At 40.1% G+C, this 15,344-nt stretch overlaps 1 long non-coding RNA gene across 3 annotated transcripts in view; it reads right to left on the minus strand.

Moving 5' to 3' along the window:
* Positions 1 to 15,344, minus strand: part of LOC129052881 (uncharacterized) — a 61,097-nt gene that overhangs the window by 23,052 nt on the left and 22,701 nt on the right. For all 3 annotated transcript variants that reach the window (XR_008518007.1, XR_010138986.1, XR_010138985.1), the window contains 2 exons: positions 14,715 to 14,795; positions 9,018 to 9,109 (listed from right to left, as the gene is read on the minus strand). This is a non-coding gene — a long non-coding RNA (uncharacterized LOC129052881). The remainder of the gene's footprint in view (positions 1 to 9,017; positions 9,110 to 14,714; positions 14,796 to 15,344) is intronic.

Below are 15,344 nucleotides of genomic sequence, written 5' to 3' on the forward strand. Positions count from 1 at the left end.
AGAAATAAATGTCAGTTGTGTAAGAAACTCAGTCTATGGTATTTTGACACAGCAGCCCAAGTTGACAAATACAAGCTTGGAAGGAGATTTACCCCCAGCATTTTCTGTAAGGCAGGCAGCCTGATAGACACCTTGATTTCAGCCTTGCAAGCTCTAGAAGAGAGCTCAGAGGACCCCACAAGATTTCTGATGTGTAGTAACTCTAAATAATCAATGTGTATTGTTTTAAGCCTCAATGTTTGTGGTCATATGTTACAGTATCAAAAGGAAACTAATACGGTTGCCTCCTAAATGTTCTTGTGCACAGTTAAGAAAGCTGAAAACTCCCAAGTGAGTCTCAAATTTTTCTGCACTATGAGCAATGGCTGTCCTTGGAAGAGGTGAGGAAATAGCTCCAGCAGGAACCTGGGGTTGTTGCCCAGTTATAAAGATGTATTATCTTTTCATAAGATAAGGTATGAGATGTCCTCCCAGAACTTCTCTCTTAGGACAGCTTCCCACTCTATCCACAGCTTCAGCAACCAGTTCCTACTGATAAAAGAAAAACTTCAGCAGAATTAAATTTAAAGGAGTTTAATTGAGCTATGAACAATTTGTGAATCAGGTAGCCCCCAGAATCACAGCAGATTCAGAAAGACTCCAGCGTAGCTACGTGGTGGAAGAAGATTTAGAAACAAACAAAAAAAGGAAATGACGTACAGAAATTAATTTGAAGTGAGGTACAGAACGGCTGGATTGGTTACAGCTCGGCGTATGCCTTATTTGAACACAGTTTGAACACTCAGTGGTGTATGAATGGTTGAAGTATGGCCACTGGGATTGGTCAAGACTTAGCTATTGTTACACGTGCATACTACTAAGTTAGATTTTCAATTTTATCTGCCTATTAAGCTAGGTTACAGTTCATCCACAAGGACTCAAATATAAAAGTACAGAGTCCTTCTGAGGCCATATTTAGTTTGCTTTAACACTGTATAGCTCCACACAGGTGCACTTGGCCAGGTGTGTTTTGCCAGATCAATGATACATTCGTTTTGTCTCCCACACAGTGGCTTCTCCGTGAATACCTTAGGAAATGTCCCAGAGCTCCATCATGGGCAAGAAGTAATCATGGAGGGAACTTCTCGCTCTTGGGAGAAAGAAATGGATTGATCTATGTGTCTCATTTTTTCCTCCTCCTCTTTCTTTGGATAGACTATACTGAGATGGCTGTCACTTGACTTTTCAGGTGGCCACCAGCTGCTCTTGCAGGTGACCAATGCATTCTTGCCATGGCTAGGTCTTCTCTAATTCACTGCCCCAGCTCTCTTGCTGCCTGGGATGGCATGACCAAGGGAAGCACTGTCCTCTAAGCCACTGGCCCTGGCTCTGCTCTCAGGAGAAAGCAGGTGAAGATGGGCAGCCCTCAGCCTTTGCATTCTAGTCTACAATGTATTTGAGTTTGTGTTGATGATGTTGAACTGTACCCAAGCCCTGTGATCCTGGAAACAGGAACAGTTAAAGAATTTCTCCCACACTTTGAGTTCTGGAAAATGGATTACTGCAAAGAACTATCCTTACCCATATGACTTAGATAATACTCATGAATGTTCCCCCAGTTTACATAGGACAAGACCAGACCCAGACCCTCCAAGTTTCCATTCTTTGCATCACAATTGATAATTGATGAGGTGAACCTTTTGTCCCCACTAATCAATGGGAACAAAATGCTTGTGAACCAAACATTGGGTCAGTTCTTCTTCTCCCCAGGACTTTGGACTTTAGCTCACCCTCAACATATGCCAACAGAACACCCCTCCTTTAGGGCCTCTTCTGAAAACAGCCTGCTCTTGGGGTAAACCATTCTCTGAACTACTGTCCTATAATATTACCCTTTATCCAACTTCCCCTCTCCTGTTTTTCTCTAGCCTCATTTCCTCTTGCCCATAAAAGAAAAACCCTCTCTGCCTAACTCTTCAGATACTTGCAGACCTATAGTCAGAGCATTCTTGCTATTGCAATAATTCACCTTTCCCAATTAAAGTAATAGGTGAACAGTCCTCCTCAACCCTTGCAATAATTATTTCAAAGAAGTTTTTTCTTAGTCCAGATTTGTTTTTTCATTCACACTATTAATATAAAAGTAATTCTTCTATCCCCTATTCCCTATGCCTCCAGAGATTATTTTCCTTTTTCTTAAGATATGGAGTCTCACTCAGTCACCCACGCTGGAGTGCGGAGTGCAGTGGCACCATCATAGCTCACTGCAGCCTCAACCTCCTGGGCTCAAGTGACCCTCTCGCCTCAGACTCCAGGGTAGCTGGGACTATAGGCATGCACCACCACATGCAACTAATTCTTTTTTATTATTTGTAGGGACAAGGCCCCACCGTGTTGCCCAGACTAGTCTCAAACTCTTGGGTTCAAGAGATCCTCTCGCTTCAGCCTCCCAAAGTGCTGGGATTTCAGGTGTGAGCCACCACACCTGGCCTGATTATATACTTTTGAACCATATTCATAAGTAATATTTCCCCCCAAAATTGGAGGCCTGCATAGGGTCACCAGTAAAACAAAAAATTAAAGGGTACCAAGTAATTACTGTAATTCATAGCATAAAGGATGTGGAGGGCAAAATTGTGTGCTTCTGGAGAAAACTGCTTGTTGTTTCTATCACACCCCTACTGGTATTGGATTCTGATTCTATAAAGCTCTGTGCCACCCGTTGTCTTTGAGTTATTTTACTACTCTGTACATTGCAAATAGCCAAGGGTAATGCAAAATAATTCTTGTCTCTAGACATGCAAATTTACTCCTGTGGACATGCAAATGACTCCCACCACCCACAAAAATAAAAGTCTGTTTTGCCTCTATTTGCACATACATATTGATATTTTTATTTTTATTTTTTTTTTCTTTTATTATTATTATTATTATTATTATTATTATTATACTTTAGGTTTTATGGTACATGTGCGCAATGTGCAGGTAAGTTACATATGTATACATGTGCCATGCTGGTGCGCTGCACCCACCAACCCGTCATCTAGCATTAGGTATATCTCCCAATGCTATCCCTCCCCCCTCCCCCCACCCCACAACAGTCCCCAGAGTGTGATGTTCCCCTTCCTGTGTCCATGTGTTCTCATTGTTCAATTCCCACCTATGAGTGAGAATATGTGGTGTTTGGTTTTTTGTTCTTGTGATAGTTTACTGAGAATGATGATTTCCAATTTCATCCATGTCCCTACAAAGGACGTGAACTCATCATTTTTTATGGCTGCATAGTATTCCATGGTGTATATGTGCCACATTTTCTTAATCCAGTCTATCATTGTTGGACATTTGGGTTGGTTCCAAGTCTTTGCTATTGTGAATAATGCGGCAATAAACATACGTGTGCATGTGTCTTTATAGCAGCATGATTAGAAAGCTGAAACTGGATCCCTTCCTTACACCTTATACAAAAATCAATTCAAGATGGATTAAAGACTTAAATGTTAGACCTAAAACCATAAAAACCCTAGAAGAAAACCTAGGCAATACCATTCAGGACATAGGCATGGGCAAGGACTTCATGTCTAAAACACCAAAAGCAATGGCAACAAAAGCCAAAATTGACAAATGGGATCTAATTAAACTCAAGAGCTTCTGCACAGCAAAAGAAACTACCATCAGAGTGAACAGGCAACCTACAAAATGGGAGAAAATTTTCGCAACCTACTCATCTGACAAAGGGCTAATATCCAGAATCTACAATGAACTCCAACAAATTTACAAGAAAAAAACAAACAACCCCATCAAAAAGTGGGCGAAGGACATGAACAGACACTTCTCAAAAGAAGACATTTATGCAGCCAAAAAACACATGAAAAAATGCTCACCGTCACTGGCCATCAGAGAAATGCAAATCAAAACCACAATGAGATACCATCTCACACCAGTTAGAATGGCAATCATTAAAAAGTCAGGAAACAACAGGTGCTGGAGAGGATGTGGAGAAATAGGAACACTTTTACACTGTTGGTGGGACTGTAAACTAGTTCAACCCTTGTGGAAGTCAGTGTGGCGATTCCTCAGGGATCTAGAAGTAGAAATTCCATTCGACCCAGCCATTCCATTACTGGGTATATACCCAAAGGACATATTGATATTTTTAAACCTATAAATAGGATTGTTCTTTGGATTGTGTTTCAAATGTGTTGTGAGACCTTCCTGGTGGTTCGCACACCAATAATGAGTTAAATAACATCTTTAACACTGGTTTATTTTTAGCTATCTGAGAGTCATAATTTTTCCTTCTTTGAAAATTATCCTTTAAAAGAACTTTTCATGGAGTAGACTTAGTTTTAGGAAAGGAAAAACTTCCCAAGGAAGAAATATTGACAAACTTACACCTATCTCTTTTCCCCTAGAGATGTATTTGAAATTTTCATGGAGAAAACAATTACAAGATAAAACTCTGTTCTATGATATTGCACTCTTTCATGAAGTTTGTCAGTTTCCTGACCTTCTTTGCTTTCTTCCAATGCAAACTGGAAATGGAGCTTGAATGTCAAGCTTGTTATAAATCTTTTAAAAAATTGATAATGCTTGTCATCCAAACAGTTTTTGTTTTTGTTCTTGACTCTCAGTCCTTCCTTGCTGTAATAAGAATATTCTGAGAAACGAGGCCTCTGGCTTTCTTCTCTCTTTCCTTTAAAGAATCTTGCTATAGTTTGGATGTTTGACCCCTCCAAATCTCATGTTGAAATTTGATCCCTTAATGGAAGGTGTTTGGGTCATGGGGGCAGATCCTTCATGAATGTCTGGGTGTCATCCTCACAATAATAAGTGAGTTCTCACTTTATTAGTTCCTCAGAGGTTGTTAAAAAGAGCCTGGTACCTCCGCCTCTCTCTCTTGCTTCCTCTCTCTCCATGTGGTCTCTGCACATGCCAGCTCCCTTTCCCCTTCCATCATGAGTGGAAGCAGCCTGAAGCCCTCACCAGATGCAGACGCTGGTGCCATGCTTCCTGTACAGCCTGCAAAACCATGAACAAATTAATTTCTTTTCTTTATAAATTGCCCAGCCTCAGCTGTACTTTTATGGCCACACTAAACAGACTAAGACTAACCCAGTAAGAAATTTGGCAATGGCTTGCTGGATGCAATAAGGAAAGGGGTTTGTGGATAGAGGAAAACCTTGCCTGCATAAAGGACACCAGTTATGAACTGATGTGAAGGAAGTGTCAAAACATGAAGAGAACACCTCAACAGTGAGCATTAGCCTGTTTAATGACGTTTGGGAGCTATGGCCTTATACTCCTAACTTGTATTGAAGGACAAGCTATAATTCAATAGAGGTCTTCATTTTCTTCTTTATTCCTTCCTACTCTGCAACAATTACTCATGGTGATTCTTGTATTGTTGGTGAAGCTGTCTTTTGTATGCAATCGTTTGCACATTTGTCCATTGTATTAATCAGCTCTCATGCTAATAATAGAGACATACTCAAGACTGGGTAATGTATAAAGAAAAAAAGGTTTAATGGCCTCACAGTTCCACATGGCTGGGGAGGCCTCACAATCATGGCGAAAGGCAAAGGAAGGGAAAGGCACATTTTACATGGCGGCAGGCAAGAGAGCATGTGCAGGGGAACTCCCCCTTAGACAACCATCAGATCTTGTGAGACTTACTAGCATGAGAACAGCATGGGAAAGACCTGCCCCCATAATTCAAGTACTTCCCACCAGGTGCCTCCCAGGACATGTGGGTATTATGGGAGGCACAATTCAAGATGAGATTTGGGTGGGGACACAGCCAAACCATATCATCCATTAATTGGACGGTTATTACAAGATTAACAACAGAATATGTAACACATTATTTTTTAATAATGACATTCAGTGAGATCATCTTTCCTTTCTTCAGATTGAATGAGCGCTGTCTTCTGTACACTTCTTCTAAATACTCTAAATGATCCATTTTCCCAGTAAGGAACTACAGGCTAACTGTATTCATTTTCTAATGCTTCGTAACAAATCGCTAGAAACTTGGAGGCTTCAAATGATATATGTTTATTTCCTTGGAGTTCCCTTAAGGCAAGTGTCCATACGTGGCATAGGTGGGTCTTTGGCTGGCTTTTGAAGGCTGCAGTGATCATCTCATGTGGAGCCCAGGTCTTCTTTCCAACTCAGGGCTGTTGGTTGAATTTATTTTCTTATGTTGCAGAACGCATGATGACTAAAGAGATCTGCTGTTTCAGATCTCTTGCTCCTAGACTTTCTCTTAAGAGGCTCATCAACTTAGTGAGATCTCCCAAATACAATCTCCTTAACTCAAATTCAACTGATTAGGAAACTTAATCACATGTACAAAATGACATCTATAAAAACCCCTGTAGTTATGCTAAATATCATAACCTAGTCTCTGTCTTGACATCAATCACAGTGAAAGGCCCTGCCTATACTCAAAGGCTGGGATTATACAGGACATGTAGTCTAGCGGGTGGGAATCTTAGAGGCTGTGTGATAATTCTGCCCCTCACACTTAGCATAGAACCAGATATTCTCTTACAAATTCTGTGCCATGCTGTTTTGTCTATGACTTAATCAATGTCAATTTTATTTCAAAGGTCATCTTTCTTTTCAAAAGACTTAATTAACCTGCATATACCTCTAATGAGAGATTTTGCTGGTGTTTGAGAAATGGGGTTTATGCAAGAACTGTGTTCCTCTATCCATTTTTTAAAAAACTTCTGCTAGCAGCTGATTTGATTTAGACTCTGAATTTCAGAGTCAGGTCAGTCATGCAGATTCAGGAGAGAGCTACCACATAATTCTCAGGGTTGGGAATTGTACTTGTTCAAAATGGCAAAATAAAAGAACATCATGTACAGTTCAGATTTATTGCTGACTCTTAACCATGCATACAGAATGTTGAGTGAAGTTCAGGCGCTAAGTAGGACTCACGACTTAGGATGGAAACCAATAGATTATAGATTGTGGAACTTGAGATCTAGAAAGGACCATAAATATTTTTTCTCAAATATCTTTATTCTAAGAGCTGAAAGCCCTGACACATTAGAGGCTTCCTACAGGTTGCAGAGGCAGTGGATTTGGACAGAAGAACAACCTAGGTGTCAGAGTCCCAGCCCCCTACATACTCCAATTTGATTCTGTCTACTGTTGTTTGTGGGTGACAACCCCCTACACACTGTTGACGTCTTGGCAGCCAGGTATTGCTAAGTCACAATGTTGGAAACCAAAGAGAAAACATAATCCAATCTGTCCGTACAACTATAATGTATCTTCACTTGTAATTCCCAGAGCACAATGCTGGCCTTCGAGCCTCAGGACAGACAGGAAATTAACTGAAAAACAACTCAAAGTGAAAATATCAACAGACGCACACAAACTTAAAAGAACATTCAGATAAACCAATTAACATCCAAAGGGTTGAGGTGGAAGGAAGGTGAGTGGGAGGTATGATGAGAATAAACTGAAAAAGCTTAGGGTCTCTCTGTTCTAGAAAAAAAATGAGAAAGGAGGAGAATGTTGGAATGATGATTCTCTTCTATAAAGTCAGTCCAGGTTGAGCATGGTGGCTCACACCTGTAATCCCAAAACTTTGGGAGGCCAAGGTGGGAGGATAACTTGAACCCAGGAGTTCCAGACCAGCCTGGGCAACATAGGGATGTCCCAACTCTACAATAATAATAATAATATTAGCTGGGCATGGTGGAGCATGCTTGTGTTCCCAGCTACTCAGGAGGCTGAGGCAGGAGGATTGCTGGAGCTCCGGAGGTCGAGGCTGCAGTGCACCATGATCTCATGATTGCACTCCAGCCTGGGTGACGGAGTGAAATCCTTTGTCAAAAAAATACAAAATACAAAACAAATTTTAAAATTAAAAAATATAAAGTTCAGTCTTGCCCTAACATCAGCTCTATGTACATCTGATTCTGCACCTGGGTTCAGCTTCAGGTGAACTAGCAACATGATCTCTTCATTGCTGTGTTTCAGCTTGTCATGGAAATTCTGAGTCACTAGCCCAATTTCCTGCCCCGCCTTCCACCATCTTATATCCCAGGTTAATAACAAAAGTCCTGCCTTGCTCTCCATGTCTAAAATCTTTTCTTGCCAACCTATCGGGTTCTCCCGTTTCTTCAAGATTTGGGCCTTACTTTCTTCTTGTTGATTTTTACCTTGACCAAAGTCTTTCTAAAGCAAACTGGAATGTACATCAGAAGCCTCTGGAGGACTTGTTATTAATAAAACACTGATTGCAGGTCCCCACCTCAGAGTTCCTGATTCAGGAGGTCTGGCATGCAAGGGTGGGGTTGAAGTGAGAATTTGCAATTCTATTTTTGTTAAGAGATAGGATCTTGCTCTGTCACCCAGGTTGGAGTGTAGGGGTGCAATCACAGCTCACTGCAGCCTTGAACTCCTGGGCGCAAAGGACCCTGCTACCTCAGCCTCCTGGGTAGCTGGGACTACTATGCCTGCCTGGAGAATTCACACTTCTAACAAGCTTCCTGTAGATACTGCTGCAGCTGGTCTGGGCACCACACTGAGTCTGAAGACTAAAGTAGCAACATTATTTTTTTCCTGTACTATCTGCTTCCAGCATCACCATTGCCAAACTCAACCTATGTGGCTAAACTTCAAGTGGTCTATAGCTGGTCACCACTATAGTCCTGTTATATGCCTTCCCCAAGTGCTGTAAGGTAGGCATTACTATCCTTGTTCAATGTGGAAACTGAGCTTAGACTTGGAGAGTAACTTGCTCTTTGCACAGAGATTATAAAACGCCAAGTTAGGAAGCCAATCCGGTCTCTCCTGGCTTCTGTGTCTTATTATTTCTCACCATATTGCTGCACCAAAGGTTAACCATCTTCTTTCTGAAATCTGGATATTGACAAATGCTAGTTCCCTTTCCTTCTTCCATCTCTTTCTGATGATTTTGAAAGGACCGGCTTATAAACAATCCATGAGGAGGGAAGAACAACATGGACTGAAGGTCAACAATTTGGAAAGCAGAAAGTTCAGCTGTTCCTCACCTGGCCAAGACATGCTGCCTGTTTTTGGCCGCATTTGCTTCTCTCCACCTTGTCACGACTCTAATGCTTTGTTTTCTGATGTCAGTGAGCACCTGTCCTTGTGAGATGGAGAAGTGCAGTTTAGAGAATGATCCAATTTTGCAGCTTTCCCTGATTGGCAAATTGAGTTACACAGAGGTTAATTAGCTTTCCTAATATCTCAAGTTGGCCACGGTATTGAAATTAGCAAGGCGGAGTGAGTAATTGACAGCCCTGTGCTGTGATGGCTCACCAATTGTCCTCTACAGAAGAGATCATTGACATTTTCTGGGTTGCTCTTAAACTCATTATCTGCAAACATTAAAATGGACCCTGTATACTTATTACAGATTTTGATAAATATATTTATTTACAGAATATCAACAGGCAAACCATCTCAAGTTAATTAGGTCAATGACAGTATAGAACTTTGAATTCATAGCAGCAGTGCTCTCTAAATATGTAAGTGCATAAACAAAGGCTGGCTTGAAATGAGGAAAAGAATAGAAAGGAACAATGTGTATCTCATTGGGAGGGTGTTCTGGAACTCTGTGAATGAGGTAATGCATAGGCCAACGTAGCAATCCTTACCCAAACTCCCCAACCATCCACTCAAAAATACAAAAAACGAAAAAAGAATTTCAAACTGATTGGTTCTCCTAAAATGAATAAGAGGGAAAAATGACCAGAGAGAGAAACTGAAAATGGTCTTTTAAAACTTAATTTTATCCTTCTAGAAACTGGACCTAGCTGGAAAAGGTCACACAAACCACATATCTCATTCAACAAAATGCAGCACTTTGCCATTTTCCAATGCCCTGCTGTGGATATTTTTCCCCCTGAATGAACCCAATAAGTTGTTCGAGCAAAATGTCCTGTCTAAGTAAGGTAGCACATCTGTTTCAATTTCCTACATTTGATCTATTTTAGCAGTATCCTCATTGTGTCATGAGAGCCAACTGAGCTATCAAAGCCTAATAAAAATGTTACCCAACAATCTTGCATTAAAAAACTAAAAACTTCAGAATCTATTTATCTTTTGGTTTAACGTTTATCATAGCTTCTCTCTCTCCATATACATATAGTAATATATACAGTAACATATGCTATATTACTATAAAATATAATTTGTATAAAATAGTATGTTACTATATAACATATAGTAATATATTACTGTACTACTAGTAATATAATGTATATAATATTTATATTTCTAAAGTAGAAATATTTATATATAATTCATATTTGTAGAAAATATCTTTATATAGTGTGTATATACACAGTATATTGAACACACACTATACATAAATATTATATACATTATATACATATACACTATATATACACACTATATTTAAACATTATATACACTATATTACATTACATATGTAAATTTACATTACATATAATACATATATAATGTAATATAATTGATATTATTATATATACAATGTAGATAGAAAAGAGTAAGAAAAAAGAGTCTGAAGTTGTTTTTAATGCAAGATATTTGGGTAATATTTCTATTAGGCTTTGATAGCACAGTGGACTTCTCACATGTATGTGATATTTATATATATGTATATACACACACATACACATGCATACACACATATATATGTATCTTATGTCCAGTAAAGAACATGTTTCTTGAGATTAGTGTTTGTATCACACTTAAGTTTCATATTCTATTTCTTCCTTTTCAGAAAGTAAGACTTGATCACAATTATTTTATCCTAAGCACCTTAATACATTATTTGAAAATCACAGGTATTTAATAGAATTTGTTGAATGAATGAATGATTTAATAGCCCTATTGAGTTATTAATTGCAATATTTTCCTCTGTCTCCATAAACAAAGTTATCTTTATATGGAAATTGGTAGTTTACTGAGGATTTTTCAGGTTTTGCAAGTACTGATTTTTGGGATTTGGTGGTACTGAAAGTCTGGCATCCTGGGAGAGACCCAGTTTTGGACAGACCAGGAATGGTTAGTCACCCTATTTGGAGAGATTATACTTTCACTTCTTTTTGCATTCTTTATTGTCAATTCTTGCTAGTGTGTTGCTCCCTATGTAACTTAATCCTTTCATCTTTACATGTTTCCAATTTGTCCCGCTTCAGCAATGAGCCATATGTTTCTCTAACTGAACAAAAGCCACCACTAATGGCCCAGTGTCTAAGCTATTTCTCCACAGCCTCCTTTAAAGAACTGTGTGTTAGTTAATTCAAGGAAAAAGGGGAGGAGAAGATAGACTACCCCAGCCCTCACTGACAGATAAAGTTTACATTAAAGCATTAAACAGGCCCATAGTTATTGGGTACCTATGGGGGGAACCTGCTCCCGATAGTCACGTAAGTTCTTTTCTATTTTCCCTAAAAGTCGGCCAGTCTGAGAAATAAAGGGACAGAGTACTAAAGAGAGAAATTTTAAAGTTGGGTGTCCAGGAGAGACATCACATGTCAGCAGGTTCCGTGATGCCCCCTGAGCCGTAAAACCAGCAAGTTTTTATTAGCGATTTTCAAAAGGGGAGGGAGTGTACGAATAGATCACGTGCTTCACGAGGTAATAGAATATCACAAGGCAAATGGAGGCAGGGCGAGATCACAGGACCACAGGACAGGGGCAAAATTAAAATTGCTAATGAAGTTTCGGGCACGCATTGTCATTGATAACATCTTATCAGCAGACAGGGTTTGAGAGCAGACAACCCGTCTGACCAAAATTTATTAGGTGGGAATTTCCTTGTCCTAATAAGCCTGGGAGTGCTACGGGAGACTGGGGCTTATTTCATCTCCACAGTTTCGACCATAAAAGACGGCAGCCCCCGAAGTGGCCATTTCAGAGGCCTACCCTCAGGGATGCATTCTCTTTCTCAGGGATGTTCCTTGCTGAGAAAAAGAATTCAGTGATATTTCTCCCATTTGCTTTTGAAAGAAGAGAAATGTGGGTCTGTTCCACCTGGCTCACCAGCGGTCAGAATTTAAGGTTATCTCTCTTGTTCCCTGAACATTGATGTTATCCTGTTCTTTTTTCAAGGTGCCCAGATTTCATATCGTTCAAACACACATGCTCAACAAACAATTTGTGCAGTTAATGCAATCATCACAGGGTCCTGAGGCGGCACACATCCTCCTCAGCTGACGAAGATGATGGGATTAAGAGATTAAAGTAAAGACAGACATAGGAAATCACAAGGGTATTGATTGGGGAAGTGATAAGTGTCCATGAAATCTTCACAATTTATGTTCAGAGATTGCAGTAAAGACAGGCGTAAGAAATTATAAAAGTATTAATTTGGGGAACTAATAAATGTCCATGAAATCTTCACAATTCATGTTCTTCTGCTGTGGCTTCAGCCGGTCCCTCCGTTCGGGGTTCCTGACTTCCCACAACAGGTACCCTAAGGTATTTCATCTTCCTAAGTTTTTTTTTAATTTAATTTAAAAAAATTTTTTTTAAATAGAGACAGGATCTCACTATATTGCACAGGCTGGTCTCAAACTCCTGGACTCAATTGATCCTTCTGCCTCAGCCTCCCAAAGTGTTGGGATTACAGGTGGGAGCCACCATGCCACCCAGCCACTTTTCATTTTAAACTTGTCATGTAACATCCTCTCTGAAGATGTACATGCCTAGTGATAGACCCTAAGAAAGATTCTGTATAGGTCTCCTGATGCTGTTACAAATTCCCACAAATTCAATGGCTTAGAACAACACTAACTTATTATTTTACAGTTTTGGAGGTCAGAGGTCAGGAATGAGTCTCACTGGGTTAGAATTGAGGTCTTAGCAGGGCTGTGCTCCTGCTGAAGGCTCTAGGGGAGACTTTGTCTCCATGTCTTTTCCAGCTTCTAGAGGCCACTTGTGTTTCTTGGTTTGTGGTCCTTTCTTCAATTGTTTAAAGGCAGCAGTGTAGTGTTTCAAATTACTCTTTGCTTCCATCATCACATCTTTTTCTCAGACCCCCTTACCTTCTTATAGGGACTCTGAGGCTGAACGCAATGGCTCATGCCTGTAATCCCAGTGCTTTGGGAGGCTGACTTGGAGAATTCCTTGAGTCCAGGAGTTCAAGACCAGCCTGGACAACACAGTAAGACTCAGTCTCTACAATTTTTTTTAATTAGTTGGGCATGATGGCACTCACCTGTAGTCCTAGCTACTCTGGAGGCTGACGCAGGAGGATCACTTGATTCCAAGAGTTTAAGGCTGAAGTGAGCTGTGATCTCACCACTGCACTTCAGCCTGGGTGACAGAGTGAGACTCTCTTTAAACAATTTTTTAAAAAGTGTGGAGGCAAATCCTGACCAAGGTCTAACTCTGTTGTGCATACTTTACTTGATCAGATGATGCTTTGCCACCCAACATGAGTGTTGGATTCTGCAATGAGCAAAACACTGAACCATTTAGACTCGGTCTTGGTTAAATGAAGGGCCAGGGGAATCTATGGTCAGTCAAATAGTGCCCCCCCAAAATGTCCACATCCCAATCCTAGATGGTGTGAACATGTGACATAACCTGGCAGAAAGGACTATGCAGATGTGATTAAGAATCTTGGGAAATGGAGATAATCCTGGATTATCTGGTGCTGATGTACTCACAAGAGTTCTTTTGTTGTTGTTTTGTTTTGTTTTGTTTTTTGAGACAGGGTCTCACTCTGTCACCCAGGCTGGAGTACAGTTGCACAACCACGGCTCATTGCATCTTCGAACTCCCATGCTCAAGCCATCCTCCCCCCTCAGCATCCCAAGTACCTGGGACTACAGGCATCTGTCACCATACTCAGCTAATTTTTTATTTTTTGCAGAGATGGGGTCTTGCTATGTTGCCCAGGCTTGCTTCTACTCTTAAAACAGACTCATCTCCTTCAAGGCTCCTCTATCAAAGACAGCACTCATTCTTAACTGACTCATTAGCTCTTCAGGCTAAGTCATCAGAAGAAGGAACCCACTGCTTTGTTGTCCCAAATGCCTCATCTTGCTGGGTGAACATTAAAAGAAACATTTACCAATGACCAAAATGTATTGTGTAATCAAAAGAGTGCACACCCAAACTGAGTATTTTGGCATCCTTTCTGATTTTTGCTTAGCTATTTTCCCAGAATGAGATGCTATTTACATGTCTCTAACTCATCTTAAGGCACTTTTTTCTGATGTTGCTAAAGAAAAGAAAAAATTCCCAAATATCAGCCAAAGACTGCAAATATTAGCATACAGCTGATATTCAGCTGTTTTTGACCTATAAACCAAAGTGGCAATTTCTTGTAGTTCAATCTAGAAATAATTCATTAACTGAGAACTCACTGCGTGTTTATGTTTTCTTTCCTTATTAGAATGGGAATTGAAAGAGATGAGATGGAGATTTTGGTTTCATTGTCTGAAGTGCTTTGTATTGAATTCAGGAAGTAATGGTTCATTGATTCGCTGACTCACTCATTCTGTGAGGATTTATGGATATTCATTGTGGGTCCACAAATATACTGTATTGTGTGCCAAAAAACAGAAGGAAGTAGTTCGTGCCTTAAGGAAAAATTTGATGTGGACTGGTTCTAGCATGTTCTAGAAGAGGTGGTAAAATCAGAAAACTTAGCACAGCATCTGTATTGGTCCGTTCTCACACTGCTAGTAAACACGTTACTGAGACTGGGTAACTTATAAAGGAAAGAGGTTTAATTAACTCACGGTTCAGATGGCTGAGGAGGCCTCAGGAAACTTGCATTCATGGCAGAAGGGGAAGCAAGCACGTCCTTTTTCACATGGCAGCTGCAAGGAGAAGTGCCGAACAACAGGGTGAAAAACCCCTTATAAAACCATGAGAGCTCATGAGCACTCACTCACTATCATGAGAACAGCAGCATGAGGGTAACCGCCCCCATGATTCAATTACCTCCCATTGGGTTCCTCCCAGGATACATGGGGATTATGGGAATTCAAGATGAGATTTGGGTGGAGACACAGCCAAACCATATCAGCACCATTCTTCACTACTTTGTCACTTGTGTCGTGATGTTTTTACTACAGTCTCACAGTATTTTAAAGAGCCCATAGAACACATTGCCCAGTGTTTATTCATTTTTAAAAAATTTTTAGTTAAGGATTAGAAGGCTAGTACAGCATGAAGAAGTCAGGCTGGATATAAAGAAGAATGTCCTAACTATAAAGCATGCTGTCCCCAAAAGAAGCATTAGACGTTCATTTTCCAGGAAAGGTTAATCTCTACATGTATTCTCATAAAGTACACACAGGTGACAATGACATCTCAAGGTTTATTTGTTGAGTCCTGTGATTCTCCTCCAATGCATCACATTTTTA

This window comes from Pongo abelii, chromosome X, assembly GCF_028885655.2.
Source record: "Pongo abelii isolate AG06213 chromosome X, NHGRI_mPonAbe1-v2.0_pri, whole genome shotgun sequence".
Taxonomy (NCBI): domain Eukaryota; kingdom Metazoa; phylum Chordata; class Mammalia; order Primates; family Hominidae; genus Pongo; species Pongo abelii.